The sequence below is a fragment of the Oreochromis niloticus genome, unplaced genomic scaffold, assembly GCF_001858045.2.
Source record: "Oreochromis niloticus isolate F11D_XX unplaced genomic scaffold, O_niloticus_UMD_NMBU tig00007308_pilon, whole genome shotgun sequence".
NCBI classification, from domain to species: Eukaryota; Metazoa; Chordata; class Actinopteri; order Cichliformes; family Cichlidae; genus Oreochromis; species Oreochromis niloticus.
In genome coordinates, this window is record NW_020328477.1 from 1 (window position 1) to 26639 (window position 26639).

General features: G+C 44.7%; 18 non-coding genes across 18 annotated transcripts; 10 read left to right on the forward strand and 8 right to left on the reverse strand.

The window, feature by feature from the left end:
• Positions 1 to 1446: 1446 nt before the first annotated feature.
• trnat-agu (transfer RNA threonine (anticodon AGU)) lies at positions 1447 to 1520 on the forward strand. The gene has a single exon. It is a non-coding gene; the product is annotated as a tRNA-Thr (tRNA).
• A 365-nt stretch (positions 1521 to 1885) lies between these two features.
• Positions 1886 to 1959, reverse strand: trnat-cgu (transfer RNA threonine (anticodon CGU)). The gene has a single exon. It is a non-coding gene; the product is annotated as a tRNA-Thr (tRNA).
• A 2597-nt stretch (positions 1960 to 4556) lies between these two features.
• On the forward strand, positions 4557 to 4630 carry trnat-agu (transfer RNA threonine (anticodon AGU)). The gene has a single exon. It is a non-coding gene; the product is annotated as a tRNA-Thr (tRNA).
• A 365-nt stretch (positions 4631 to 4995) lies between these two features.
• trnat-cgu (transfer RNA threonine (anticodon CGU)) lies at positions 4996 to 5069 on the reverse strand. The gene has a single exon. It is a non-coding gene; the product is annotated as a tRNA-Thr (tRNA).
• Positions 5070 to 5186: 117 nt separating this feature from the next.
• Positions 5187 to 5260, forward strand: trnat-ugu (transfer RNA threonine (anticodon UGU)). The gene has a single exon. It is a non-coding gene; the product is annotated as a tRNA-Thr (tRNA).
• Positions 5261 to 7668: 2408 nt separating this feature from the next.
• trnat-agu (transfer RNA threonine (anticodon AGU)) lies at positions 7669 to 7742 on the forward strand. The gene has a single exon. It is a non-coding gene; the product is annotated as a tRNA-Thr (tRNA).
• A 365-nt stretch (positions 7743 to 8107) lies between these two features.
• On the reverse strand, positions 8108 to 8181 carry trnat-cgu (transfer RNA threonine (anticodon CGU)). The gene has a single exon. It is a non-coding gene; the product is annotated as a tRNA-Thr (tRNA).
• Positions 8182 to 8298: 117 nt separating this feature from the next.
• trnat-ugu (transfer RNA threonine (anticodon UGU)) lies at positions 8299 to 8372 on the forward strand. Its single transcript has one exon. It is a non-coding gene; the product is annotated as a tRNA-Thr (tRNA).
• A 2409-nt stretch (positions 8373 to 10781) lies between these two features.
• trnat-agu (transfer RNA threonine (anticodon AGU)) lies at positions 10782 to 10855 on the forward strand. The gene has a single exon. It is a non-coding gene; the product is annotated as a tRNA-Thr (tRNA).
• Positions 10856 to 11220: 365 nt separating this feature from the next.
• On the reverse strand, positions 11221 to 11294 carry trnat-cgu (transfer RNA threonine (anticodon CGU)). The gene has a single exon. It is a non-coding gene; the product is annotated as a tRNA-Thr (tRNA).
• A 117-nt stretch (positions 11295 to 11411) lies between these two features.
• trnat-ugu (transfer RNA threonine (anticodon UGU)) lies at positions 11412 to 11485 on the forward strand. Its single transcript has one exon. It is a non-coding gene; the product is annotated as a tRNA-Thr (tRNA).
• A 2408-nt stretch (positions 11486 to 13893) lies between these two features.
• Positions 13894 to 13967, forward strand: trnat-agu (transfer RNA threonine (anticodon AGU)). The gene has a single exon. It is a non-coding gene; the product is annotated as a tRNA-Thr (tRNA).
• A 365-nt stretch (positions 13968 to 14332) lies between these two features.
• trnat-cgu (transfer RNA threonine (anticodon CGU)) lies at positions 14333 to 14406 on the reverse strand. Its single transcript has one exon. It is a non-coding gene; the product is annotated as a tRNA-Thr (tRNA).
• Positions 14407 to 14523: 117 nt separating this feature from the next.
• trnat-ugu (transfer RNA threonine (anticodon UGU)) lies at positions 14524 to 14597 on the forward strand. The gene has a single exon. It is a non-coding gene; the product is annotated as a tRNA-Thr (tRNA).
• A 2787-nt stretch (positions 14598 to 17384) lies between these two features.
• On the reverse strand, positions 17385 to 17458 carry trnat-cgu (transfer RNA threonine (anticodon CGU)). Its single transcript has one exon. It is a non-coding gene; the product is annotated as a tRNA-Thr (tRNA).
• Positions 17459 to 20474: 3016 nt separating this feature from the next.
• On the reverse strand, positions 20475 to 20547 carry trnat-cgu (transfer RNA threonine (anticodon CGU)). Its single transcript has one exon. It is a non-coding gene; the product is annotated as a tRNA-Thr (tRNA).
• Positions 20548 to 23518: 2971 nt separating this feature from the next.
• trnat-cgu (transfer RNA threonine (anticodon CGU)) lies at positions 23519 to 23592 on the reverse strand. Its single transcript has one exon. It is a non-coding gene; the product is annotated as a tRNA-Thr (tRNA).
• A 117-nt stretch (positions 23593 to 23709) lies between these two features.
• Positions 23710 to 23782, forward strand: trnat-ugu (transfer RNA threonine (anticodon UGU)). Its single transcript has one exon. It is a non-coding gene; the product is annotated as a tRNA-Thr (tRNA).
• Positions 23783 to 26639: the final 2857 nt, after the last annotated feature.

The following is a 26639-nucleotide window of genomic DNA, read 5'->3' on the forward strand; positions in this document are numbered from 1 at the left end:
TGCACACCGATGCAAGCGCCCACGTTCTCGGTGCAGCCTTATAACAAGAACAGGAGAGCAAGTTAAGAGTCATTGCCTATGCCAGTAGGGTCTCTCCAAGTCCAGCAAAGGTACCCTGCACACAAGCTTGACTTCCTGTCTGTCAAGTGGACTGTCACCCAGAACGTTTTCCGCTATCTCTGTGGAGCAAAATTTACAGTGATGACAGACAATAATCCACTCACATACGTTTTAACATCTGCAAAGTTGGACGCAGTAGGCATCGCTGGTTGGCCGTACTTTCCACTTTTCATTTTGATATTGAGTATAGCGCTGGGAAGAACAACCAAGATGCAGATGGGCTGTTGAGACGTCCGTATCTGCATGCCTGTGATATATCTGATCAGAGTTCTAATGATGAGGAAAATGGCATTGAAGGCTTTACTGCACAACTCTTGCGCCGCAACAAAGAGCCTGATTTTCCAACTGAGGCGGTAAAGGCAGTATGCAAGAGACATGAGTATTCTTCAACTCTTGAGGAGGAGGCAGCAGTACCATCGTCTGCACGAGTACAATGTTTGGCTATTGGAGGCTCTGCAATACCAGCAGATTCCTGTCAAACTGATGTAGCTGGGCCATGCCCCCTGCTGCAGATGTCTCTTTCCGATTGGCTACGTGAACAGAAATTAGATCTGGAGAGCTGAGAGAGTCTTGCAGAAAGCTACCAGTTAGCCATTGAGCACAGTCAAAAGAGTGCTTTGCGAATCAAACAAAGGTTTGACAGTAAAGTGCGGGAATCCACCCTTGCCAAGGAAAATAGAGTTGTTTTGAGGACTGTTGCCATCAGGGGTAAGCACAAAATCGCTGATCGGTGGAGCCGAACCGTGTCCACTGTAATCAGACAGATTCAGGACTCTCCTGTTTCTGTTGTGGTGCCTGAAGGAACAGATGGGCCTGAAAGAGTGCTACACAGAGACCGGCTCTTGCCTTGTCGGTATCTCCCACCCACTGTGGAAGAGACAGCATCCAAAGCAACACGGTCTAAACCTGCAAACTCACCAGCAGTTGATTTAGCTGGGAATGATTGTTCAGAAACCGGCAATGATTAGAGCACTGCCATTCTCTGCCCTATCATAACCCTAATGTATTACCAAATGGACCCAAAGAAGACGACCAGATTGCGACCACAAAAAGACTGGCTGGAGTAAAAGTCCACAAAACGTCAGCTACCGGAGACATTTTGGGACAACTTGTTCAGACTCACCCTGTTGAATCAGTCTCAAAAGATTCTCCTTCACCTTATGATGTTTCCACTCAGGTCATTGAAGAAGTTAGGAACAGGAAGTTACTTGTTGGACTATTTAACCATATCCTACATTTATAGTGCACAAAAGTTACAAAATTGAACTCATCTCCTTCTGCAGTACCAGCTAATACCAGGTACGATCAGTTTGCATGACAGCAGGAGGCGCTGTGGCTTAGCTGGTCAAAGCGCCTGTCTAGTAAACAGGAGATCCTGGGTTCAAATCCCAGCAGTGCCTTCCTGTTACCTTTGGAAACCATCTTCTTCACAGTGTTGATTGCATTCTTAATCTTGGAGTTAGGAAATCTTTGAAAGTCTGTGTATGTGCTGAGTTATCCACCTCACGGTACTCTTGAAAGCTTCAAAAACTTCTTTTCACCTCATCCAAGAAGATTCGTCAGTTCTAGAACAAATGCTGGAGGGTCCCAGGCATTAAACCCCTACTGGAGCTTCTGAGGGTTGTTCACCCGATATTGATGTCTTGGGCATGTCTAAATTTTCATTATATCCTCTTCTTAGAAATGAAGGACAGAAAGCATAACTCCCAATGCTTCCCGCCATCAGCACTCGTTAATGAAATGTAATGGCATTGGTAGGGAGGCAAGGCACTGCTGGGATTTGAACCCAGGATCTCCTGTTTACGAGACAGGTGCTTTGGCCAGCTAAGCCACAGCGCCTTGAGCTGTGTTCCTCTGGCTACTGTCCAACAGCTGGTGGGGAAAAATGTCAGCAACCCATTCAAAACTGTGTCTGCAGAGGTTCTGATTTACTTGGTTTTTCCCTTCCCTGAAGGAGGCACTGTAGCTTAGCCGGTCAAAGCACCTGCTTGTAAACAGGAGATCCTGGGTTCAAATCCCAGCAGTGCCTGTTGAGCTGTTTCAAAATAAGAGAATCTGTGTAGGCAAGCTTTCCTTAATGTCAAAATAGAAGAAAGTAAGTTGTTGAATCTCAAGTGTGGAGGCACTAAAGATTTAGCAAAGGACACCCCAACAGCTGTGCTCCACATGCAGGTGAAAAGATTCCATACTCAAAGTGTACTAAAACATCAAACTGCCCAACTGTAACAACAGATGTAAACGGACCAATATAGAAACTGGCTGAGGCAGGGTTATATTAAGCTTTTGTCCCAAAAGTATTGTCAAGATTCTGCAAATCATTAGAGTTACTCATAAGAGAAGGTACGACTGTTAGGTGTTGTGTTAAAATAAATGCCGTAGTGTTCTCTATTAAAAACAGCATAAGAAGGTGTTCTAGTTTTCTTGTTTCCTCTTATGTTTTGGAAAAGTGTATAGGCAGCAGGAATTTGAGTCAGGTCTTGGTTTTTCTTGATGATGTCACTCTTTTCTCAGCTACACTTGAGAACCATGAGGAACGATCGCTGAAGGTCCTCCATAGGATGAAAGAATTTACTTTAAAGCTGTCGCCAGAGAAATGTCAGTTCTTCGGGACATCTGTCCAATATCTCGGCCGTGTTGTATCATCAGAAGGGGTCAAAACAGATCCAGCTGCCCTCACTACCCGGCCAAGACCAGCTAACATCAAGTAGCTTAAGTCTTTCCTTGGGTTCACTGGATATTACAGGAGGTTTATAAAAGACTATTCCAAGCTTGCAACACCCCTTAATCACTTAAGCGCTGGTTGCCTCCCACTGAAGAGAAAATCCAGTCTGTCTGGCAGAAACCGCAAGGTTTCTACAAGTGCGGATCTCAAAAAGCCTTTTCATGAAAAATGGACCCCAACCTCTGAAGATACTTTTAAGACATTGATTCACAAGCTCACACAACAGCTCCTGTTCTTGGGTTTGCAGATCCAAAGAAACATTATATGTGCACACCGATGCAAGCGCCCACGTTCTCGGTGCAGCCTTATAACAAGAACAGGAGAGCAAGTTAAGAGTCATTGCCTATGCCAGTAGGGGTCTCTCCAAGTCCAGCAAAGGTACCCTGCACACAAGCTTGACTTCCTGTCTGTCAAGTGGACTGTCACCCAGAACGTTTTCCGCTATCTCTGTGGAGCAAAATTTACAGTGATGACAGACAATAATCCACTCACATACGTTTTAACATCTGCAAAGTTGGACGCAGTAGGCATCGCTGGTTGGCCGTACTTTCCACTTTTCATTTTGATATTGAGTATAGCGCTGGGAAGAACAACCAAGATGCAGATGGGCTGTTGAGACGTCCGTATCTGCATGCCTGTGATATATCTGATCAGAGTTCTAATGATGAGGAAAATGGCATTGAAGGCTTTACTGCACAACTCTTGCGCCGCAACAAAGAGCCTGATTTTCCAACTGAGGCGGTAAAGGCAGTATGCAAGAGACATGAGTATTCTTCAACTCTTGAGGAGGAGGCAGCAGTACCATCGTCTGCACGAGTACAATGTTTGGCTATTGGAGGCTCTGCAATACCAGCAGATTCCTGTCAAACTGATGTAGCTGGGCCATGCCCCCTGCTGCAGATGTCTCTTTCCGATTGGCTACGTGAACAGAAATTAGATCTGGAGAGCTGAGAGAGTCTTGCAGAAAGCTACCAGTTAGCCATTGAGCACAGTCAAAAGAGTGCTTTGCGAATCAAACAAAGGTTTGACAGTAAAGTGCGGGAATCCACCCTTGCCAAGGAAAATAGAGTTGTTTTGAGGACTGTTGCCATCAGGGGTAAGCACAAAATCGCTGATCGGTGGAGCCGAACCGTGTCCACTGTAATCAGACAGATTCAGGACTCTCCTGTTTCTGTTGTGGTGCCTGAAGGAACAGATGGGCCTGAAAGAGTGCTACACAGAGACCGGCTCTTGCCTTGTCGGTATCTCCCACCCACTGTGGAAGAGACAGCATCCAAAGCAACACGGTCTAAACCTGCAAACTCACCAGCAGTTGATTTAGCTGGGAATGATTGTTCAGAAACCGGCAATGATTAGAGCACTGCCATTCTCTGCCCTATCATAACCCTAATGTATTACCAAATGGACCCAAAGAAGACGACCAGATTGCGACCACAAAAAGACTGGCTGGAGTAAAAGTCCACAAAACGTCAGCTACCGGAGACATTTTGGGACAACTTGTTCAGACTCACCCTGTTGAATCAGTCTCAAAAGATTCTCCTTCACCTTATGATGTTTCCACTCAGGTCATTGAAGAAGTTAGGAACAGGAAGTTACTTGTTGGACTATTTAACCATATCCTACATTTATAGTGCACAAAAGTTACAAAATTGAACTCATCTCCTTCTGCAGTACCAGCTAATACCAGGTACGATCAGTTTGCATGACAGCAGGAGGCGCTGTGGCTTAGCTGGTCAAAGCGCCTGTCTAGTAAACAGGAGATCCTGGGTTCAAATCCCAGCAGTGCCTTCCTGTTACCTTTGGAAACCATCTTCTTCACAGTGTTGATTGCATTCTTAATCTTGGAGTTAGGAAATCTTTGAAAGTCTGTGTATGTGCTGAGTTATCCACCTCACGGTACTCTTGAAAGCTTCAAAAACTTCTTTTCACCTCATCCAAGAAGATTCGTCAGTTCTAGAACAAATGCTGGAGGGTCCCAGGCATTAAACCCCTACTGGAGCTTCTGAGGGTTGTTCACCCGATATTGATGTCTTGGGCATGTCTAAATTTTCATTATATCCTCTTCTTAGAAATGAAGGACAGAAAGCATAACTCCCAATGCTTCCCGCCATCAGCACTCGTTAATGAAATGTAATGGCATTGGTAGGGAGGCAAGGCACTGCTGGGATTTGAACCCAGGATCTCCTGTTTACGAGACAGGTGCTTTGGCCAGCTAAGCCACAGCGCCTTGAGCTGTGTTCCTCTGGCTACTGTCCAACAGCTGGTGGGGAAAAATGTCAGCAACCCATTCAAAACTGTGTCTGCAGAGGTTCTGATTTACTTGGTTTTTCCCTTCCCTGAAGGAGGCACTGTAGCTTAGCCGGTCAAAGCACCTGTCTTGTAAACAGGAGATCCTGGGTTCAAATCCCAGCAGTGCCTGTTGAGCTGTTTCAAAATAAGAGAATCTGTGTAGGCAAGCTTTCCTTAATGTCAAAATAGAAGAAAGTAAGTTGTTGAATCTCAAGTGTGGAGGCACTAAAGATTTAGCAAAGGACACCCCAACAGCTGTGCTCCACATGCAGGTGAAAAGATTCCATACTCAAAGTGTACTAAAACATCAAACTGCCCAACTGTAACAACAGATGTAAACGGACCAATATAGAAACTGGCTGAGGCAGGGTTATATTAAGCTTTTGTCCCAAAAGTATTGTCAAGATTCTGCAAATCATTAGAGTTACTCATAAGAGAAGGTACGACTGTTAGGTGTTGTGTTAAAATAAATGCCGTAGTGTTCTCTATTAAAAACAGCATAAGAAGGTGTTCTAGTTTTCTTGTTTCCTCTTATGTTTTGGAAAAGTGTATAGGCAGCAGGAATTTGAGTCAGGTCTTGGTTTTTCTTGATGATGTCACTCTTTTCTCAGCTACACTTGAGAACCATGAGGAACGATCGCTGAAGGTCCTCCATAGGATGAAAGAATTTACTTTAAAGCTGTCGCCAGAGAAATGTCAGTTCTTCGGGACATCTGTCCAATATCTCGGCCGTGTTGTATCATCAGAAGGGGTCAAAACAGATCCAGCTGCCCTCACTACCCGGCCAAGACCAGCTAACATCAAGTAGCTTAAGTCTTTCCTTGGGTTCACTGGATATTACAGGAGGTTTATAAAAGACTATTCCAAGCTTGCAACACCCCTTAATCACTTAAGCGCTGGTTGCCTCCCACTGAAGAGAAAATCCAGTCTGTCTGGCAGAAACCGCAAGGTTTCTACAAGTGCGGATCTCAAAAAGCCTTTTCATGAAAAATGGACCCCAACCTCTGAAGATACTTTTAAGACATTGATTCACAAGCTCACACAACAGCTCCTGTTCTTGGGTTTGCAGATCCAAAGAAACATTATATTGTGCACACCGATGCAAGCGCCCACGTTCTCGGTGCAGCCTTATAACAAGAACAGGAGAGCAAGTTAAGAGTCATTGCCTATGCCAGTAGGGTCTCTCCAAGTCCGAGCAAAGGTACCCTGCACACAAGCTTGACTTCCTGTCTGTCAAGTGGACTGTCACCCAGAACGTTTTCCGCTATCTCTGTGGAGCAAAATTTACAGTGATGACAGACAATAATCCACTCACATACGTTTTAACATCTGCAAAGTTGGACGCAGTAGGCATCGCTGGTTGGCCGTACTTTCCACTTTTCATTTTGATATTGAGTATAGCGCTGGGAAGAACAACCAAGATGCAGATGGGCTGTTGAGACGTCCGTATCTGCATGCCTGTGATATATCTGATCAGAGTTCTAATGATGAGGAAAATGGCATTGAAGGCTTTACTGCACAACTCTTGCGCCGCAACAAAGAGCCTGATTTTCCAACTGAGGCGGTAAAGGCAGTATGCAAGAGACATGAGTATTCTTCAACTCTTGAGGAGGAGGCAGCAGTACCATCGTCTGCACGAGTACAATGTTTGGCTATTGGAGGCTCTGCAATACCAGCAGATTCCTGTCAAACTGATGTAGCTGGGCCATGCCCCCTGCTGCAGATGTCTCTTTCCGATTGGCTACGTGAACAGAAATTAGATCTGGAGAGCTGAGAGAGTCTTGCAGAAAGCTACCAGTTAGCCATTGAGCACAGTCAAAAGAGTGCTTTGCGAATCAAACAAAGGTTTGACAGTAAAGTGCGGGAATCCACCCTTGCCAAGGAAAATAGAGTTGTTTTGAGGACTGTTGCCATCAGGGGTAAGCACAAAATCGCTGATCGGTGGAGCCGAACCGTGTCCACTGTAATCAGACAGATTCAGGACTCTCCTGTTTCTGTTGTGGTGCCTGAAGGAACAGATGGGCCTGAAAGAGTGCTACACAGAGACCGGCTCTTGCCTTGTCGGTATCTCCCACCCACTGTGGAAGAGACAGCATCCAAAGCAACACGGTCTAAACCTGCAAACTCACCAGCAGTTGATTTAGCTGGGAATGATTGTTCAGAAACCGGCAATGATTAGAGCACTGCCATTCTCTGCCCTATCATAACCCTAATGTATTACCAAATGGACCCAAAGAAGACGACCAGATTGCGACCACAAAAAGACTGGCTGGAGTAAAAGTCCACAAAACGTCAGCTACCGGAGACATTTTGGGACAACTTGTTCAGACTCACCCTGTTGAATCAGTCTCAAAAGATTCTCCTTCACCTTATGATGTTTCCACTCAGGTCATTGAAGAAGTTAGGAACAGGAAGTTACTTGTTGGACTATTTAACCATATCCTACATTTATAGTGCACAAAAGTTACAAAATTGAACTCATCTCCTTCTGCAGTACCAGCTAATACCAGGTACGATCAGTTTGCATGACAGCAGGAGGCGCTGTGGCTTAGCTGGTCAAAGCGCCTGTCTAGTAAACAGGAGATCCTGGGTTCAAATCCCAGCAGTGCCTTCCTGTTACCTTTGGAAACCATCTTCTTCACAGTGTTGATTGCATTCTTAATCTTGGAGTTAGGAAATCTTTGAAAGTCTGTGTATGTGCTGAGTTATCCACCTCACGGTACTCTTGAAAGCTTCAAAAACTTCTTTTCACCTCATCCAAGAAGATTCGTCAGTTCTAGAACAAATGCTGGAGGGTCCCAGGCATTAAACCCCTACTGGAGCTTCTGAGGGTTGTTCACCCGATATTGATGTCTTGGGCATGTCTAAATTTTCATTATATCCTCTTCTTAGAAATGAAGGACAGAAAGCATAACTCCCAATGCTTCCCGCCATCAGCACTCGTTAATGAAATGTAATGGCATTGGTAGGGAGGCAAGGCACTGCTGGGATTTGAACCCAGGATCTCCTGTTTACGAGACAGGTGCTTTGGCCAGCTAAGCCACAGCGCCTTGAGCTGTGTTCCTCTGGCTACTGTCCAACAGCTGGTGGGGAAAAATGTCAGCAACCCATTCAAAACTGTGTCTGCAGAGGTTCTGATTTACTTGGTTTTTCCCTTCCCTGAAGGAGGCACTGTAGCTTAGCCGGTCAAAGCACCTGTCTTGTAAACAGGAGATCCTGGGTTCAAATCCCAGCAGTGCCTGTTGAGCTGTTTCAAAATAAGAGAATCTGTGTAGGCAAGCTTTCCTTAATGTCAAAATAGAAGAAAGTAAGTTGTTGAATCTCAAGTGTGGAGGCACTAAAGATTTAGCAAAGGACACCCCAACAGCTGTGCTCCACATGCAGGTGAAAAGATTCCATACTCAAAGTGTACTAAAACATCAAACTGCCCAACTGTAACAACAGATGTAAACGGACCAATATAGAAACTGGCTGAGGCAGGGTTATATTAAGCTTTTGTCCCAAAAGTATTGTCAAGATTCTGCAAATCATTAGAGTTACTCATAAGAGAAGGTACGACTGTTAGGTGTTGTGTTAAAATAAATGCCGTAGTGTTCTCTATTAAAAACAGCATAAGAAGGTGTTCTAGTTTTCTTGTTTCCTCTTATGTTTTGGAAAAGTGTATAGGCAGCAGGAATTTGAGTCAGGTCTTGGTTTTTCTTGATGATGTCACTCTTTTCTCAGCTACACTTGAGAACCATGAGGAACGATCGCTGAAGGTCCTCCATAGGATGAAAGAATTTACTTTAAAGCTGTCGCCAGAGAAATGTCAGTTCTTCGGGACATCTGTCCAATATCTCGGCCGTGTTGTATCATCAGAAGGGGTCAAAACAGATCCAGCTGCCCTCACTACCCGGCCAAGACCAGCTAACATCAAGTAGCTTAAGTCTTTCCTTGGGTTCACTGGATATTACAGGAGGTTTATAAAAGACTATTCCAAGCTTGCAACACCCCTTAATCACTTAAGCGCTGGTTGCCTCCCACTGAAGAGAAAATCCAGTCTGTCTGGCAGAAACCGCAAGGTTTCTACAAGTGCGGATCTCAAAAAGCCTTTTCATGAAAAATGGACCCCAACCTCTGAAGATACTTTTAAGACATTGATTCACAAGCTCACACAACAGCTCCTGTTCTTGGGTTTGCAGATCCAAAGAAACATTATATTGTGCACACCGATGCAAGCGCCCACGTTCTCGGTGCAGCCTTATAACAAGAACAGGAGAGCAAGTTAAGAGTCATTGCCTATGCCAGTAGGGTCTCTCCAAGTCCGAGCAAAGGTACCCTGCACACAAGCTTGACTTCCTGTCTGTCAAGTGGACTGTCACCCAGAACGTTTTCCGCTATCTCTGTGGAGCAAAATTTACAGTGATGACAGACAATAATCCACTCACATACGTTTTAACATCTGCAAAGTTGGACGCAGTAGGGCATCGCTGGTTGGCCGTACTTTCCACTTTTCATTTTGATATTGAGTATAGCGCTGGGAAGAACAACCAAGATGCAGATGGGCTGTTGAGACGTCCGTATCTGCATGCCTGTGATATATCTGATCAGAGTTCTAATGATGAGGAAAATGGCATTGAAGGCTTTACTGCACAACTCTTGCGCCGCAACAAAGAGCCTGATTTTCCAACTGAGGCGGTAAAGGCAGTATGCAAGAGACATGAGTATTCTTCAACTCTTGAGGAGGAGGCAGCAGTACCATCGTCTGCACGAGTACAATGTTTGGCTATTGGAGGCTCTGCAATACCAGCAGATTCCTGTCAAACTGATGTAGCTGGGCCATGCCCCCTGCTGCAGATGTCTCTTTCCGATTGGCTACGTGAACAGAAATTAGATCTGGAGAGCTGAGAGAGTCTTGCAGAAAGCTACCAGTTAGCCATTGAGCACAGTCAAAAGAGTGCTTTGCGAATCAAACAAAGGTTTGACAGTAAAGTGCGGGAATCCACCCTTGCCAAGGAAAATAGAGTTGTTTTGAGGACTGTTGCCATCAGGGGTAAGCACAAAATCGCTGATCGGTGGAGCCGAACCGTGTCCACTGTAATCAGACAGATTCAGGACTCTCCTGTTTCTGTTGTGGTGCCTGAAGGAACAGATGGGCCTGAAAGAGTGCTACACAGAGACCGGCTCTTGCCTTGTCGGTATCTCCCACCCACTGTGGAAGAGACAGCATCCAAAGCAACACGGTCTAAACCTGCAAACTCACCAGCAGTTGATTTAGCTGGGAATGATTGTTCAGAAACCGGCAATGATTAGAGCACTGCCATTCTCTGCCCTATCATAACCCTAATGTATTACCAAATGGACCCAAAGAAGACGACCAGATTGCGACCACAAAAAGACTGGCTGGAGTAAAAGTCCACAAAACGTCAGCTACCGGAGACATTTTGGGACAACTTGTTCAGACTCACCCTGTTGAATCAGTCTCAAAAGATTCTCCTTCACCTTATGATGTTTCCACTCAGGTCATTGAAGAAGTTAGGAACAGGAAGTTACTTGTTGGACTATTTAACCATATCCTACATTTATAGTGCACAAAAGTTACAAAATTGAACTCATCTCCTTCTGCAGTACCAGCTAATACCAGGTACGATCAGTTTGCATGACAGCAGGAGGCGCTGTGGCTTAGCTGGTCAAAGCGCCTGTCTAGTAAACAGGAGATCCTGGGTTCAAATCCCAGCAGTGCCTTCCTGTTACCTTTGGAAACCATCTTCTTCACAGTGTTGATTGCATTCTTAATCTTGGAGTTAGGAAATCTTTGAAAGTCTGTGTATGTGCTGAGTTATCCACCTCACGGTACTCTTGAAAGCTTCAAAAACTTCTTTTCACCTCATCCAAGAAGATTCGTCAGTTCTAGAACAAATGCTGGAGGGTCCCAGGCATTAAACCCCTACTGGAGCTTCTGAGGGTTGTTCACCCGATATTGATGTCTTGGGCATGTCTAAATTTTCATTATATCCTCTTCTTAGAAATGAAGGACAGAAAGCATAACTCCCAATGCTTCCCGCCATCAGCACTCGTTAATGAAATGTAATGGCATTGGTAGGGAGGCAAGGCACTGCTGGGATTTGAACCCAGGATCTCCTGTTTACGAGACAGGTGCTTTGGCCAGCTAAGCCACAGCGCCTTGAGCTGTGTTCCTCTGGCTACTGTCCAACAGCTGGTGGGGAAAAATGTCAGCAACCCATTCAAAACTGTGTCTGCAGAGGTTCTGATTTACTTGGTTTTTCCCTTCCCTGAAGGAGGCACTGTAGCTTAGCCGGTCAAAGCACCTGTCTTGTAAACAGGAGATCCTGGGTTCAAATCCCAGCAGTGCCTGTTGAGCTGTTTCAAAATAAGAGAATCTGTGTAGGCAAGCTTTCCTTAATGTCAAAATAGAAGAAAGTAAGTTGTTGAATCTCAAGTGTGGAGGCACTAAAGATTTAGCAAAGGACACCCCAACAGCTGTGCTCCACATGCAGGTGAAAAGATTCCATACTCAAAGTGTACTAAAACATCAAACTGCCCAACTGTAACAACAGATGTAAACGGACCAATATAGAAACTGGCTGAGGCAGGGTTATATTAAGCTTTTGTCCCAAAAGTATTGTCAAGATTCTGCAAATCATTAGAGTTACTCATAAGAGAAGGTACGACTGTTAGGTGTTGTGTTAAAATAAATGCCGTAGTGTTCTCTATTAAAAACAGCATAAGAAGGTGTTCTAGTTTTCTTGTTTCCTCTTATGTTTTGGAAAAGTGTATAGGCAGCAGGAATTTGAGTCAGGTCTTGGTTTTTCTTGATGATGTCACTCTTTTCTCAGCTACACTTGAGAACCATGAGGAACGATCGCTGAAGGTCCTCCATAGGATGAAAGAATTTACTTTAAAGCTGTCGCCAGAGAAATGTCAGTTCTTCGGGACATCTGTCCAATATCTCGGCCGTGTTGTATCATCAGAAGGGGTCAAAACAGATCCAGCTGCCCTCACTACCCGGCCAAGACCAGCTAACATCAAGTAGCTTAAGTCTTTCCTTGGGTTCACTGGATATTACAGGAGGTTTATAAAAGACTATTCCAAGCTTGCAACACCCCTTAATCACTTAAGCGCTGGTTGCCTCCCACTGAAGAGAAAATCCAGTCTGTCTGGCAGAAACCGCAAGGTTTCTACAAGTGCGGATCTCAAAAAGCCTTTTCATGAAAAATGGACCCCAACCTCTGAAGATACTTTTAAGACATTGATTCACAAGCTCACACAACAGCTCCTGTTCTTGGGTTTGCAGATCCAAAGAAACATTATATTGTGCACACCGATGCAAGCGCCCACGTTCTCGGTGCAGCCTTATAACAAGAACAGGAGAGCAAGTTAAGAGTCATTGCCTATGCCAGTAGGGTCTCTCCAAGTCCGAGCAAAGGTACCCTGCACACAAGCTTGACTTCCTGTCTGTCAAGTGGACTGTCACCCAGAACGTTTTCCGCTATCTCTGTGGAGCAAAATTTACAGTGATGACAGACAATAATCCACTCACATACGTTTTAACATCTGCAAAGTTGGACGCAGTAGGCATCGCTGGTTGGCCGTACTTTCCACTTTTCATTTTGATATTGAGTATAGCGCTGGGAAGAACAACCAAGATGCAGATGGGCTGTTGAGACGTCCGTATCTGCATGCCTGTGATATATCTGATCAGAGTTCTAATGATGAGGAAAATGGCATTGAAGGCTTTACTGCACAACTCTTGCGCCGCAACAAAGAGCCTGATTTTCCAACTGAGGCGGTAAAGGCAGTATGCAAGAGACATGAGTATTCTTCAACTCTTGAGGAGGAGGCAGCAGTACCATCGTCTGCACGAGTACAATGTTTGGCTATTGGAGGCTCTGCAATACCAGCAGATTCCTGTCAAACTGATGTAGCTGGGCCATGCCCCCTGCTGCAGATGTCTCTTTCCGATTGGCTACGTGAACAGAAATTAGATCTGGAGAGCTGAGAGAGTCTTGCAGAAAGCTACCAGTTAGCCATTGAGCACAGTCAAAAGAGTGCTTTGCGAATCAAACAAAGGTTTGACAGTAAAGTGCGGGAATCCACCCTTGCCAAGGAAAATAGAGTTGTTTTGAGGACTGTTGCCATCAGGGGTAAGCACAAAATCGCTGATCGGTGGAGCCGAACCGTGTCCACTGTAATCAGACAGATTCAGGACTCTCCTGTTTCTGTTGTGGTGCCTGAAGGAACAGATGGGCCTGAAAGAGTGCTACACAGAGACCGGCTCTTGCCTTGTCGGTATCTCCCACCCACTGTGGAAGAGACAGCATCCAAAGCAACACGGTCTAAACCTGCAAACTCACCAGCAGTTGATTTAGCTGGGAATGATTGTTCAGAAACCGGCAATGATTAGAGCACTGCCATTCTCTGCCCTATCATAACCCTAATGTATTACCAAATGGACCCAAAGAAGACGACCAGATTGCGACCACAAAAAGACTGGCTGGAGTAAAAGTCCACAAAACGTCAGCTACCGGAGACATTTTGGGACAACTTGTTCAGACTCACCCTGTTGAATCAGTCTCAAAAGATTCTCCTTCACCTTATGATGTTTCCACTCAGGTCATTGAAGAAGTTAGGAACAGGAAGTTACTTGTTGGACTATTTAACCATATCCTACATTTATAGTGCACAAAAGTTACAAAATTGAACTCATCTCCTTCTGCAGTACCAGCTAATACCAGGTACGATCAGTTTGCATGACAGCAGGAGGCGCTGTGGCTTAGCTGGTCAAAGCGCCTGTCTAGTAAACAGGAGATCCTGGGTTCAAATCCCAGCAGTGCCTTCCTGTTACCTTTGGAAACCATCTTCTTCACAGTGTTGATTGCATTCTTAATCTTGGAGTTAGGAAATCTTTGAAAGTCTGTGTATGTGCTGAGTTATCCACCTCACGGTACTCTTGAAAGCTTCAAAAACTTCTTTTCACCTCATCCAAGAAGATTCGTCAGTTCTAGAACAAATGCTGGAGGGTCCCAGGCATTAAACCCCTACTGGAGCTTCTGAGGGTTGTTCACCCGATATTGATGTCTTGGGCATGTCTAAATTTTCATTATATCCTCTTCTTAGAAATGAAGGACAGAAAGCATAACTCCCAATGCTTCCCGCCATCAGCACTCGTTAATGAAATGTAATGGCATTGGTAGGGAGGCAAGGCACTGCTGGGATTTGAACCCAGGATCTCCTGTTTACGAGACAGGTGCTTTGGCCAGCTAAGCCACAGCGCCTTGAGCTGTGTTCCTCTGGCTACTGTCCAACAGCTGGTGGGGAAAAATGTCAGCAACCCATTCAAAACTGTGTCTGCAGAGGTTCTGATTTACTTGGTTTTTCCCTTCCCTGAAGGAGGCACTGTAGCTTAGCCGGTCAAAGCACCTGTCTTGTAAACAGGAGATCCTGGGTTCAAATCCCAGCAGTGCCTGTTGAGCTGTTTCAAAATAAGAGAATCTGTGTAGGCAAGCTTTCCTTAATGTCAAAATAGAAGAAAGTAAGTTGTTGAATCTCAAGTGTGGAGGCACTAAAGATTTAGCAAAGGACACCCCAACAGCTGTGCTCCACATGCAGGTGAAAAGATTCCATACTCAAAGTGTACTAAAACATCAAACTGCCCAACTGTAACAACAGATGTAAACGGACCAATATAGAAACTGGCTGAGGCAGGGTTATATTAAGCTTTTGTCCCAAAAGTATTGTCAAGATTCTGCAAATCATTAGAGTTACTCATAAGAGAAGGTACGACTGTTAGGTGTTGTGTTAAAATAAATGCCGTAGTGTTCTCTATTAAAAACAGCATAAGAAGGTGTTCTAGTTTTCTTGTTTCCTCTTATGTTTTGGAAAAGTGTATAGGCAGCAGGAATTTGAGTCAGGTCTTGGTTTTTCTTGATGATGTCACTCTTTTCTCAGCTACACTTGAGAACCATGAGGAACGATCGCTGAAGGTCCTCCATAGGATGAAAGAATTTACTTTAAAGCTGTCGCCAGAGAAATGTCAGTTCTTCGGGACATCTGTCCAATATCTCGGCCGTGTTGTATCATCAGAAGGGGTCAAAACAGATCCAGCTGCCCTCACTACCCGGCCAAGACCAGCTAACATCAAGTAGCTTAAGTCTTTCCTTGGGTTCACTGGATATTACAGGAGGTTTATAAAAGACTATTCCAAGCTTGCAACACCCCTTAATCACTTAAGCGCTGGTTGCCTCCCACTGAAGAGAAAATCCAGTCTGTCTGGCAGAAACCGCAAGGTTTCTACAAGTGCGGATCTCAAAAAGCCTTTTCATGAAAAATGGACCCCAACCTCTGAAGATACTTTTAAGACATTGATTCACAAGCTCACACAACAGCTCCTGTTCTTGGGTTTGCAGATCCAAAGAAACATTATATTGTGCACACCGATGCAAGCGCCCACGTTCTCGGTGCAGCCTTATAACAAGAACAGGAGAGCAAGTTAAGAGTCATTGCCTATGCCAGTAGGGTCTCTCCAAGTCCGAGCAAAGGTACCCTGCACACAAGCTTGACTTCCTGTCTGTCAAGTGGACTGTCACCCAGAACGTTTTCCGCTATCTCTGTGGAGCAAAATTTACAGTGATGACAGACAATAATCCACTCACATACGTTTTAACATCTGCAAAGTTGGACGCAGTAGGCATCGCTGGTTGGCCGTACTTTCCACTTTTCATTTTGATATTGAGTATAGCGCTGGAAGAACAACCAAGATGCAGATGGGCTGTTGAGACGTCCGTATCTGCATGCCTGTGATATATCTGATCAGAGTTCTAATGATGAGGAAAATGGCATTGAAGGCTTTACTGCACAACTCTTGCGCCGCAACAAAGAGCCTGATTTTCCAACTGAGGCGGTAAAGGCAGTATGCAAGAGACATGAGTATTCTTCAACTCTTGAGGAGGAGGCAGCAGTACCATCGTCTGCACGAGTACAATGTTTGGCTATTGGAGGCTCTGCAATACCAGCAGATTCCTGTCAAACTGATGTAGCTGGGCCATGCCCCCTGCTGCAGATGTCTCTTTCCGATTGGCTACGTGAACAGAAATTAGATCTGGAGAGCTGAGAGAGTCTTGCAGAAAGCTACCAGTTAGCCATTGAGCACAGTCAAAAGAGTGCTTTGCGAATCAAACAAAGGTTTGACAGTAAAGTGCGGGAATCCACCCTTGCCAAGGAAAATAGAGTTGTTTTGAGGACTGTTGCCATCAGGGGTAAGCACAAATCGCTGATCGGTGGAGCCGAACCGTGTCCACTGTAATCAGACAGATTCAGGACTCTCCTGTTTCTGTTGTGGTGCCTGAAGGAACAGATGGGCCTGAAAGAGTGCTACACAGAGACCGGCTCTTGCCTTGTCGGTATCTCCCACCCACTGTGGAAGAGACAGCATCCAAAGCAACACGGTCTAAACCTGCAAACTCACCAGCAGTTGATTTAGCTGGGAATGATTGTTCAGAAACCGGCAATGATTAGAGCACTGCCATTCTCTGCCCTATCATAACCCTAATGTATTACCAAATGGACCCAAAGAAGACGACCAGATTGCGACCACAAAAAGACTGGCTGGAGTAAAAGTCCACAAAACGTCAGCTACCGGAGACATTTTGGGACAACTTGTTCAGACTCACCCTGTTGAATCAGTCTCAAAAGATTCTCCTTCACCTTATGATGTTTCCACTCAGGTCATTGAAGAAGTTAGGAACAGGAAGTTACTTGTTGGACTATTTAACCATATCCTACATTTATAGTGCACAAAAGTTACAAATTGAACTCATCTCCTTCTGCAGTACCAGCTAATACCAGGTACGATCAGTTTGCATGACAGCAGGAGGCGCTGTGGCTTAGCTGGTCAAAGCGTGCCTGTCCTGTAAACATCCACAGTGTTGATTGCATTCTTAATCTTGGAGTTAGGAAATCTTTGAAAGTCTGTGTATGTGCTGAGTTATCCACCTCACGGTACTCTTGAAAGCTTCAAAAACTTCTTTTCACCTCATCCAAGAAGATTCGTCAGTTCTAGAACAAATGCTGGAGGGTCCCAGGCATTAAACCCTACTGGAGCTTCTGAGGGTTGTTCACCCGATATTGATGTCTTGGGCATGTCTAAATTTTCATTATATCCTCTTCTTAGAAATGAAGGACAGAAAGCATAACTCCCAATGCTTCCCGCCATCAGCACTCGTTAATGAAATGTAATGGCATTGGTAGGGAGGCAAGGCACTGCTGGGATTTGAACCCAGGATCTCCTGTTTACGAGACAGGTGCTTTGGCCAGCTAAGCCACAGCGCCTTGAGCTGTGTTCCTCTGGCTACTGTCCAACAGCTGGTGGGGAAAAATGTCAGCAACCCATTCAAACTGTGTCTGCAGAGGTTCTGATTTACTTGGTTTCCCTTCCCTGAAGGAGGCACTGTAGCTTAGCCGGTCAAAGCACCTGCTTGTAAACAGGAGATCCTGGGTTCAAATCCCAGCAGTGCCTGTTGAGCTGTTTCAAAATAAGAGAATCTGTGTAGGCAAGCTTTCCTTAATGTCAAAATAGAAGAAAGTAAGTTGTTGAATCTCAAGTGTGGAGGCACTAAAGATTTAGCAAAGGACACCCCAACAGCTGTGCTCCACATGCAGGTGAAAAGATTCCATACTCAAAGTGTACTAAAACATCAAACTGCCCAACTGTAACAACAGATGTAACGGACCAATATAGAAACTGGCTGAGCAGGGTTATATTAAGCTTTTGTCCCAAAGTATTGTCAAGATTCTGCAAATCATTAGAGTTACTCATAAGAGAAGGTACGACTGTTAGGTGTTGTGTTAAAATAAATGCCGTAGTGTTCTCTATTAAAAAGCATAAGAAGGTGTTCTAGTTTTCTTGTTTCCTCTTATGTTTTGGAAAAGTGTATAGGCAGCAGGAATTTGAGTCAGGTCTTGGTTTTTCTTGATGATGTCACTCTTTTCTCAGCTACACTTGAGAACCATGAGGAACGATCGCTGAAGGTCCTCCATAGGATGAAAGAATTACTTTAAGCTGTCGCCAGAGAAATGTCAGTTCTTCGGGACATCTGTCCAATATCTCGGCCGTGTTGTATCATCAGAAGGGTCAAAACAGATCCAGCTGCCCTCACTACCCGGCCAAGACCAGCTAACATCAAGTAGCTTAAGTCTTTCCTTGGGTTCACTGGATATTACAGGAGGTTTATAAAAGACTATTCCAAGCTTGCAACACCCCTTAATCACTTAAGCGCTGGTTGCCTCCACTGAAGAGAAAATCCAGTCTGTCTGGCAGAAACCGCAAGGTTTCTACAAGTGCGGATCTCAAAAAGCCTTTTCATGAAAAATGGACCCCAACCTCTGAAGATACTTTAAGACATTGATTCACAAGCTCACACAACAGCTCCTGTTCTTGGGTTTGCAGATCCAAAGAAACATTATATTGTGCACACCGATGCAAGCGCCCACGTTCTCGGTGCAGCCTTATAACAAGAACAGGAGCAAGTTAAGAGTCATTGCCTATGCCAGTAGGGTCTCTCCAAGTCCAGCAAAGGTACCCTGCACACAAGCTTGACTTCCTGTCTGTCAAGTGGACTGTCACCCAGAACGTTTTCCGCTATCTCTGTGGAGCAAAATTTACAGTGATGACAGACAATAATCCACTCACATACGTTTTAACATCTGCAAAGTTGGACGCAGTAGGCATCGCTGTTGGCCGTACTTTCCACTTTTCATTTTGATATTGAGTATAGCGCTGGGAAGAACAACCAAGATGCAGATGGGCTGTTGAGACGTCCGTATCTGCATGCCTGTGATATATCTGATCAGAGTTCTAATGATGAGGAAAATGGCATTGAAGGCTTTACTGCACAACTCTTGCGCCGCAACAAAGAGCCTGATTTTCCAACTGAGGCGGTAAAGGCAGTATGCAAGAGACATGAGTATTCTTCAACTCTTGAGGAGGAGGCAGCAGTACCATCGTCTGCACGAGTACAATGTTTGGCTATTGGAGGCTCTGCAATACCAGCAGATTCCTGTCAAACTGATGTAGCTGGGCCATGCCCCTGCTGCAGATGTCTCTTTCCGATTGGCTACGTGAACAGAAATTAGATCTGGAGAGCTGAGAGAGTCTTGCAGAAAGCTACCAGTTAGCCATTGAGCACAGTCAAAAGAGTGCTTTGCGAATCAAACAAAGGTTTGACAGTAAAGTGCGGGAATCCACCCTTGCCAAGGAAATAGAGTTGTTTTGAGGACTGTTGCCATCAGGGTAAGCACAAAATCGCTGATCGGTGGAGCCGAACCGTGTCCACTGTAATCAGACAGATTCAGGACTCTCCTGTTTCTGTTGTGGTGCCTGAAGGAACAGATGGGCCTGAAAGAGTGCTACACAGAGACCGGCTCTTGCCTTGTCGGTATCTCCCACCCACTGTGGAAGAGACAGCATCCAAAGCAACACGGTCAAACCTGCAAACTCACCAGCAGTTGATTTAGCTGGGAATGATTGTTCAGAAACCGGCAATGATTAGAGCACTGCCATTCTCTGCCCTATCATAACCCTAATGTATTACCAAATGGACCCAAAGAAGACGACCAGATTGCGACCACAAAAAGACTGGCTGAGTAAAAGTCCACAAAACGTCAGCTACCGGAGACATTTTGGGACAACTTGTTCAGACTCACCCTGTTGAATCAGTCTCAAAAGATTCTCCTTCACCTTATGATGTTTCCACTCAGGTCATTGAAGAAGTTAGGAACAGGAAGTTACTTGTTGGACTATTTAACCATATCCTACATTTATAGTGCACAAAAGTTACAAATTGAACTCATCTCCTTCTGCAGTACCAGCTAATACCAGGTACGATCAGTTTGCATGACAGCAGGAGGCGCTGTGGCTTAGCTGGTCAAAGCGCCTGTCTAGTAACAGGAGATCCTGGGTTCAAATCCCAGCAGTGCCTTCCTGTTACCTTTGGAAACCATCTTCTTCACAGTGTTGATTGCATTCTTAATCTTGGAGTTAGGAAATCTCTGAAAGTCTGTGTATGTGCTGTCTTATCCACCTGAGTTATCCACCTCACGGTACTCTTGAAAGCTTCAAAAACTCTTTTCACCTCATCCAAGAAGATTCGTCAGTTCTAGAACAAATGCTGGAGGGTCCCAGGCATTAAACCCCTACTGGAGCTTCTGAGGGTTGTTCACCCGATAGATGTCTTGGGCATGTCTAAATTTCATATCCTCTTCTTAGAAATGAAGGACAGAAAGCATAACTCCAATGCTTCCCCATCAGCACTCGTTAATGAAATGTAATGGCATTGGTAGGGAGGCAAGGCACTGCTGGGATTTGAACCCAGATCTCCTGTTTACGAGACAGGTGCTTTGGCCAGCTAAGCCACAGCGCCTTGAGCTGTGTTCCTCTGGCTACTGTCCAGCTGGTGGGGAAAAATGTCAGCAACCCATTCAAACTGTGTCTGCAGAGGTTCTGATTTACTTGGTTTTCCTTCCCTGAAGGAGGCACTGTAGCTTAGCCGGTCAAAGCACCTGCTTGTAAACAGGAGATCCTGGGTTCAAATCCCAGCAGTGCCTGTTGAGCTGTTTCAAAATAAGAGAATCTGTGTAGGCAAGCTTTCCTTAATGTCAAAATAGAAGAAAGTAAGTTGTTGAATCTCAAGTGTGGAGGCACTAAAGATTTAGCAAAGGACACCCAACAGCTGTGCTCCACATGCAGGTGAAAGATTCCATACTCAAAGTGTACTAAAACATCAAACTGCCCAACTGTAACAACAGATGTAAACGGACCAATATAGAACCTGGCTGAGGCAGGGTTATATTAAGCTTTGTCCCAAAAGTATTGTCAAGATTCTGCAAATCATTAGAGTTACTCATAAGAGAAGGTACGACTGTTAGGTGTTGTGTTAAATAAATGCCGTAGTGTTCTCTATTAAAAACAGCATAAGAAGGTGTTCTAGTTTTCTTGTTTCCTCTTATGTTTTGGAAAGTGTATAGGCAGCAGGAATTGAGTCAGGTCTTGGTTTTTCTTGATAGTCACTCTTTTCAGCTACACTTGAGAACCATGAGGAACGATCGCTGAAGGTCCTCCATAGGATGAAAGAATTTACTTTAAAGCTGTCGCCAGAGAAATGTCAGTTCTTCGGGACATCTGTCCAATATCTCGCCGTGTTGTATCATCAGAAGGGGTCAAAACAGATCCAGCTGCCCTCACTACCCGGCCAAGACCAGCTAACATCAAGTAGCTTAAGTCTTCCTTGGGTTCACTGATATTACAGGAGGTTATAAAAGACTATTCCAAGCTTGCAACACCCCTTAATCACTTAAGCGCTGGTTGCCTCCCACTGAAGAGAAAATCCAGTCTGTTGGCAGAAACCGCAAGGTTTCACAAGTGCGGATCTCAAAAAGCCTTTTCATGAAAAAGGACCAACCTCTGAAGATACTTTTAAGACATTGATTCACAAGCTCACACAACAACTCCTGTTCTTGGGTTTGCAGATCCAAAGAAACATTATATTGTGCACACCGATGCAAGCGCCCACTCGGCAGCCTATAACAAGAACAGGAGAGCAAGTTAAGAGTCATTGCCTATGCCAGTAGAGGTCTCTAAAGTCCGAGCAAAGGTACCCTGCACACAAGCTTGACTTCCTATCTGTCAAGTGGACTGTCACCAGAACGTTTTCCGCTATCTCTGTGGAGCAAAATTTACAGTGATGACAGACAATAATCCACTCACATACGTTTTAACATCTGCAAAGTTGGACGCAGTAGGCCATCGCTGGTTGGCCGTACTTTCACTTTTCATTTTGATATTGAGTATAGCGCTGGGAAGAACAACCAAGATGCAGATGGGCTGTTGAGACGTCCGTATCTGCATGCCTGTGATATATCTGATCAGAGTTCTAATGATGAGGAAAATGGCATTGAAGGCTTTACTGCACAACTCTTGCGCCGCAACAAGAGCCTGATTTCCAATGAGGCGGTAAAGGCAGTATGCAAGAGACATGAGTATTCTTCAACTCTGAGGAGGAGGCAGCAGTACCATCGTCTGCACGAGTACAATGTTTGGCTATTGAGGCTCTGCAATACCAGCAGATTCCTGTCAAACTGATGTAGCTGGGCCATGCCCCCTGCTGCAGATGTCTCTTTCCGATTGGCTACGTGAACAGAAATTAGATCTGGAAGAGCTGAGAGAGTCTTGCGAAAGCACCAGTTAGCCATTGAGCACAGTCAAAAGAGTGCTTTGCGAATCAACAAAGGTTTGACAGTAAAGTGCGGGATCCACCCTTGCCAAGGAAATAGAGTTGTTTGAGGACTGTTGCCATCAGGGTAAGCACAAAATCGCTGATCGGTGGAGCCGAACCGTGTCACTGTAATCAGACAGATTCAGGACTCTCCTGTTTTGTTGTTGCCTGAAGGAACAGATGGGCCTGAAAGAGTGCTACACAGAGACCGGCTCTTGCCTTGTCGGTATCTCCCACCCACTGTGGAAGAGACAGCATCCAAGCAACACGGTCTAACCTGCAAACTCACCAGCAGTTGATTTAGCTGGAATGATTGTTCAGAACCGGCAATGATTAGAGCACTGCCATTCTCTGCCCTATCATAACCCTAATGTATTACAAATGACCCAAAGAAGACGACCAGATTGCGACACAAAAAGACTGGCTGGAGTAAAAGTCCACAAAACGTCAGCTACCGAGACATTTTGGACAACTTGTTCAGACTCACCCTGTTGAATCAGTCTCAAAAGATTCTCCTTCACCTTATGATGTTCCACTCAGGTCATGAAGAAGTTAGGAACAGGAAGTTACTTGTTGGACTATTTAACCATATCCTACATTTATAGTGCACAAAGTTACAAATTGAACTCATCTCCTTCTGCAGTACCAGCTAATACCAGGTACGATCAGTTTGCATGACAGCAGGAGGCGCTGTGGCTTAGCTGGTCAAGCGCCTGTCTAGAACAGAGATCCTGGGTTCAAAATCCCAGCAGTGCCTTCCTGTTACCTTTGAAACCATCTTCTTCACAGTGTTGATTGCATTCTTAATCTTGGAGTTAGGAAATCTTGAAAGTCTGTGTATGTGCTGAGTTATCCACCTCACGGTACTCTTGAAAGCTTCAAAAACTTCTTTTCACCTCATCCAAGAAGATTCGTCAGTTCTAGAACAAATGCTGGAGGGTCCCAGGCATTAAACCCCTACTGGAGCTTCTGAGGGTTGTTCACCCGATATTGATGTCTTGGGCATGTCTAAATTTTCATTATATCCTCTTCTTAGAAATGAAGGACAGAAAGCATAACTCCCAATGCTTCCCGCCATCAGCACTCGTTAATGAAATGTAATGGCATTGGTAGGGAGGCAAGGCACTGCTGGGATTTGAACCCAGGATCTCCTGTTTACGAGACAGGTGCTTTGGCCAGCTAAGCCACAGCGCCTTGAGCTGTGTTCCTCTGGCTACTGTCCAACAGCTGGTGGGGAAAAATGTCAGCAACCCATTCAAAACTGTGTCTGCAGAGGTTCTGATTTACTTGGTTTTTCCCTTCCCTGAAGGAGGCACTGTAGCTTAGCCGGTCAAAGCACCTTCTTGTAAACAGGAGATCCTGGGTTCAAATCCCAGCAGTGCCTGTTGAGCTGTTTCAAAATAAGAGAATCTGTGTAGGCAAGCTTTCCTTAATGTCAAAATAGAAGAAAGTAAGTTGTTGAATCTCAAGTGTGGAGGCACTAAAGATTTAGCAAAGGACACCCCAACAGCTGTGCTCCACATGCAGGTGAAAAGATTCCATACTCAAAGTGTACTAAAACATCAAACTGCCCAACTGTAACAACAGATGTAAACGGACCAATATAGAACTGGCTGAGGCAGGGTTATATTAAGCTTTTGTCCCAAAAGTATTGTCAAGATTCTGCAAATCATTAGAGTTCCTCATAAGAGAAGGTACGACTGTTAGGTGTTGTGTTAAAATAAATGCCGTAGTTTCTCTATTAACACCCAAAGAGCCATTTGGACCCGGTTTCCACGCAAAAGAAAACACTGGGAGCTGCAAATGCTTTTTGACATCTAAAATGAAGATACACTGTATATATTGTTTTTTACCTTTATGCTTTGTGTGAATAAAGAAGGTGTGTTGCTTATGAAATCCATGAAGTGCTACAAAGAAAAAATGACATTTTATTTATGTAATTAACACATTTTGAACTCTTAAAGAAATATAACAAAAGGAAAGACACCCAGCTGAACTAAATGATCCATGTAGCAAACAAAAACTGTTGTTACCCTTATATCGCTTTTGGGCTTTTGGAGCCTTGAACTGACTTTTAAAAATAATTGGAAAAAAAGCACCATGCTGCTGAAAGATGAAAAATAGATATTTGCAAAATTCTGCCTAAATATGTATTTTACCTGGTTAATGTGTGTGGCGGGGCGTGGTCTGCAGCGCCCCTGGAGGGGAGGCAGACGCACCTGAGCGGCACCTGCAATCACCCTCGCCGCCTTAAAGTCTGTGCTATCTATGCTGTTGTGTTGTTGTTGATATATGTCGGGCTGTGAGCTGAAAAGCGACAGCTGGCTGTATGCGTACAGCAACCGTGTGTGAAAAGTGGTCTATAAAGAGATGCTGAAAAGTATGTTCATGGAAACATCGTCGGGTTTGCCGTGATATGTTTACAATGGGACTTCTGCTCCTGAACCTCTGCGCACAGTGTCTGCAAATCAGGGCCGCAGGTTGCCGACCCCTGCACTAGGCCATTGGCCTCTTGTTGCCTTACATTTACAGCTAAGCATTGAAGAGTCTCCTGCAAACCTACTTCTAAGTTATGTTATGACAATTATGAGCTTTTATTAAATTCAGGTACAAGCATCAGCATCAGCATCCCCAACTGTAGCTTCCTGTCTCCTTTTATGACAGGCAGACACCCGTGTCAATAAATTCCTTTCCCTCTACACAATTACACACACTCTCAGGCCTAAAGCTAAGCCAAACTGAACACACAGACAAGTCTTTCCCGATTCCTCTGATTTACTGCTGGACCCTCTCATCTAAGCAAATTTAACACATTATCTTCTAATAATTGTTTTCTTGTACTCACAGTGGCCATTTGTGGCCACTTCACTTCTTCTTTTTTGACTACTACACTGCAGTGGACCAAAAGAATGACACTGGTTTGACCTTAAGGATCTAATAGTTGTGTGTGTTTGTGCATGACATTGCAACGCAAATATGTATTTGCAAGATAGACTGGAATAAATTATGACACATCAAATATTACACAGGCTGCAGTCATAGCTGGACTGGCCATCGGCATACCAGGCATTTTTACAGTCAGTTACCATAACACGTACTGCGTACTAGCTAGCATGACGGAGTTTCTATACAGCTGGGTGGTGCTATGATGTTACTGATAGTTAACTTTATTTTATTCATAAGGTTAGTTAGTAGAGTTGCCAACTGTCCCGTAAAAAGCGGAATCGTCTCGTATTCAGAGAAAATATTATGTGCTTCGTACTGAGCTCAAAAGGAACGCGATTTGTACCGGACTTTAGCTACAATGAAAAAGACACAAAGTTGGAGTTATTCTGTCTTGATGCAGCACAGCTGTGTCTTCTGCTCTCATTCTCTCCCCTCCCTCCCTGTTGTTATTTCAATCATGAAACTGATCAATGATCAGCTGATCAGCTTTTCTCTCTCGTTTGATTATCACCCACTTTGTGTGAGAAAGAAGAAACCAGCGGAGGTCACGTTAAACACAGCAGCATGTTTAAGCTTGATCAGCTGTTGTTAGAATTTATTATTTTCTAGTATCAGCTGATGTTTGCTGGAGCCACAGCTGTAAAAGCTGCTGGTCATGATGTCGGTTTGGTTATCTGGTGAGAGGGAAACATGAAGATGAAACCAGGAGATGTCCTTACTGAATCATCAGAGCTGAACAGGTGATGGAGAAACAGGTTTACCTTTTAGGTGACATGGATGAGTTGAAGGGAAGTTAAGAACTGTTTCTGAGAGACAAATAACACCAGGATCCTTTTTTTACGTAGCTGACAGCTGGTAACTGTGCAGGGGCGGATCTAGCAAAGTGCTGCCAGGGGGCAGGTAGGTAGAGTTGGATGTCTCGAGACCACTTTTACATGGTCTTGGTCTCGTCTTGGTTTTGACGGACTTTTGTCTCGGTCTTGTCTTGGTCTCGCTGTCTCGGTCTTGCTGTCTCAGATCAACATAGTGGTTGGGAGATATGGAGTCAACAGTATCCATGACACAAAACGTAACGTTCGATAATGTATCACGCGCAAAAACTTTAGCTCTAAGAGCCGTGCTTAGATAGTGCTTTGTAGTGAATCAGAATAGTCGACTCCCAATGAGCTGAGCCGGCTCCTCACTTAATTTCCTTTATCTGCTCAGCTCTCACACAGCGACACACAGTGGCTCAGCTATGCTCAAATCCTCACATTGTGGCATATTATTATTTCGCCTTTCGCGCCCTTCAAACA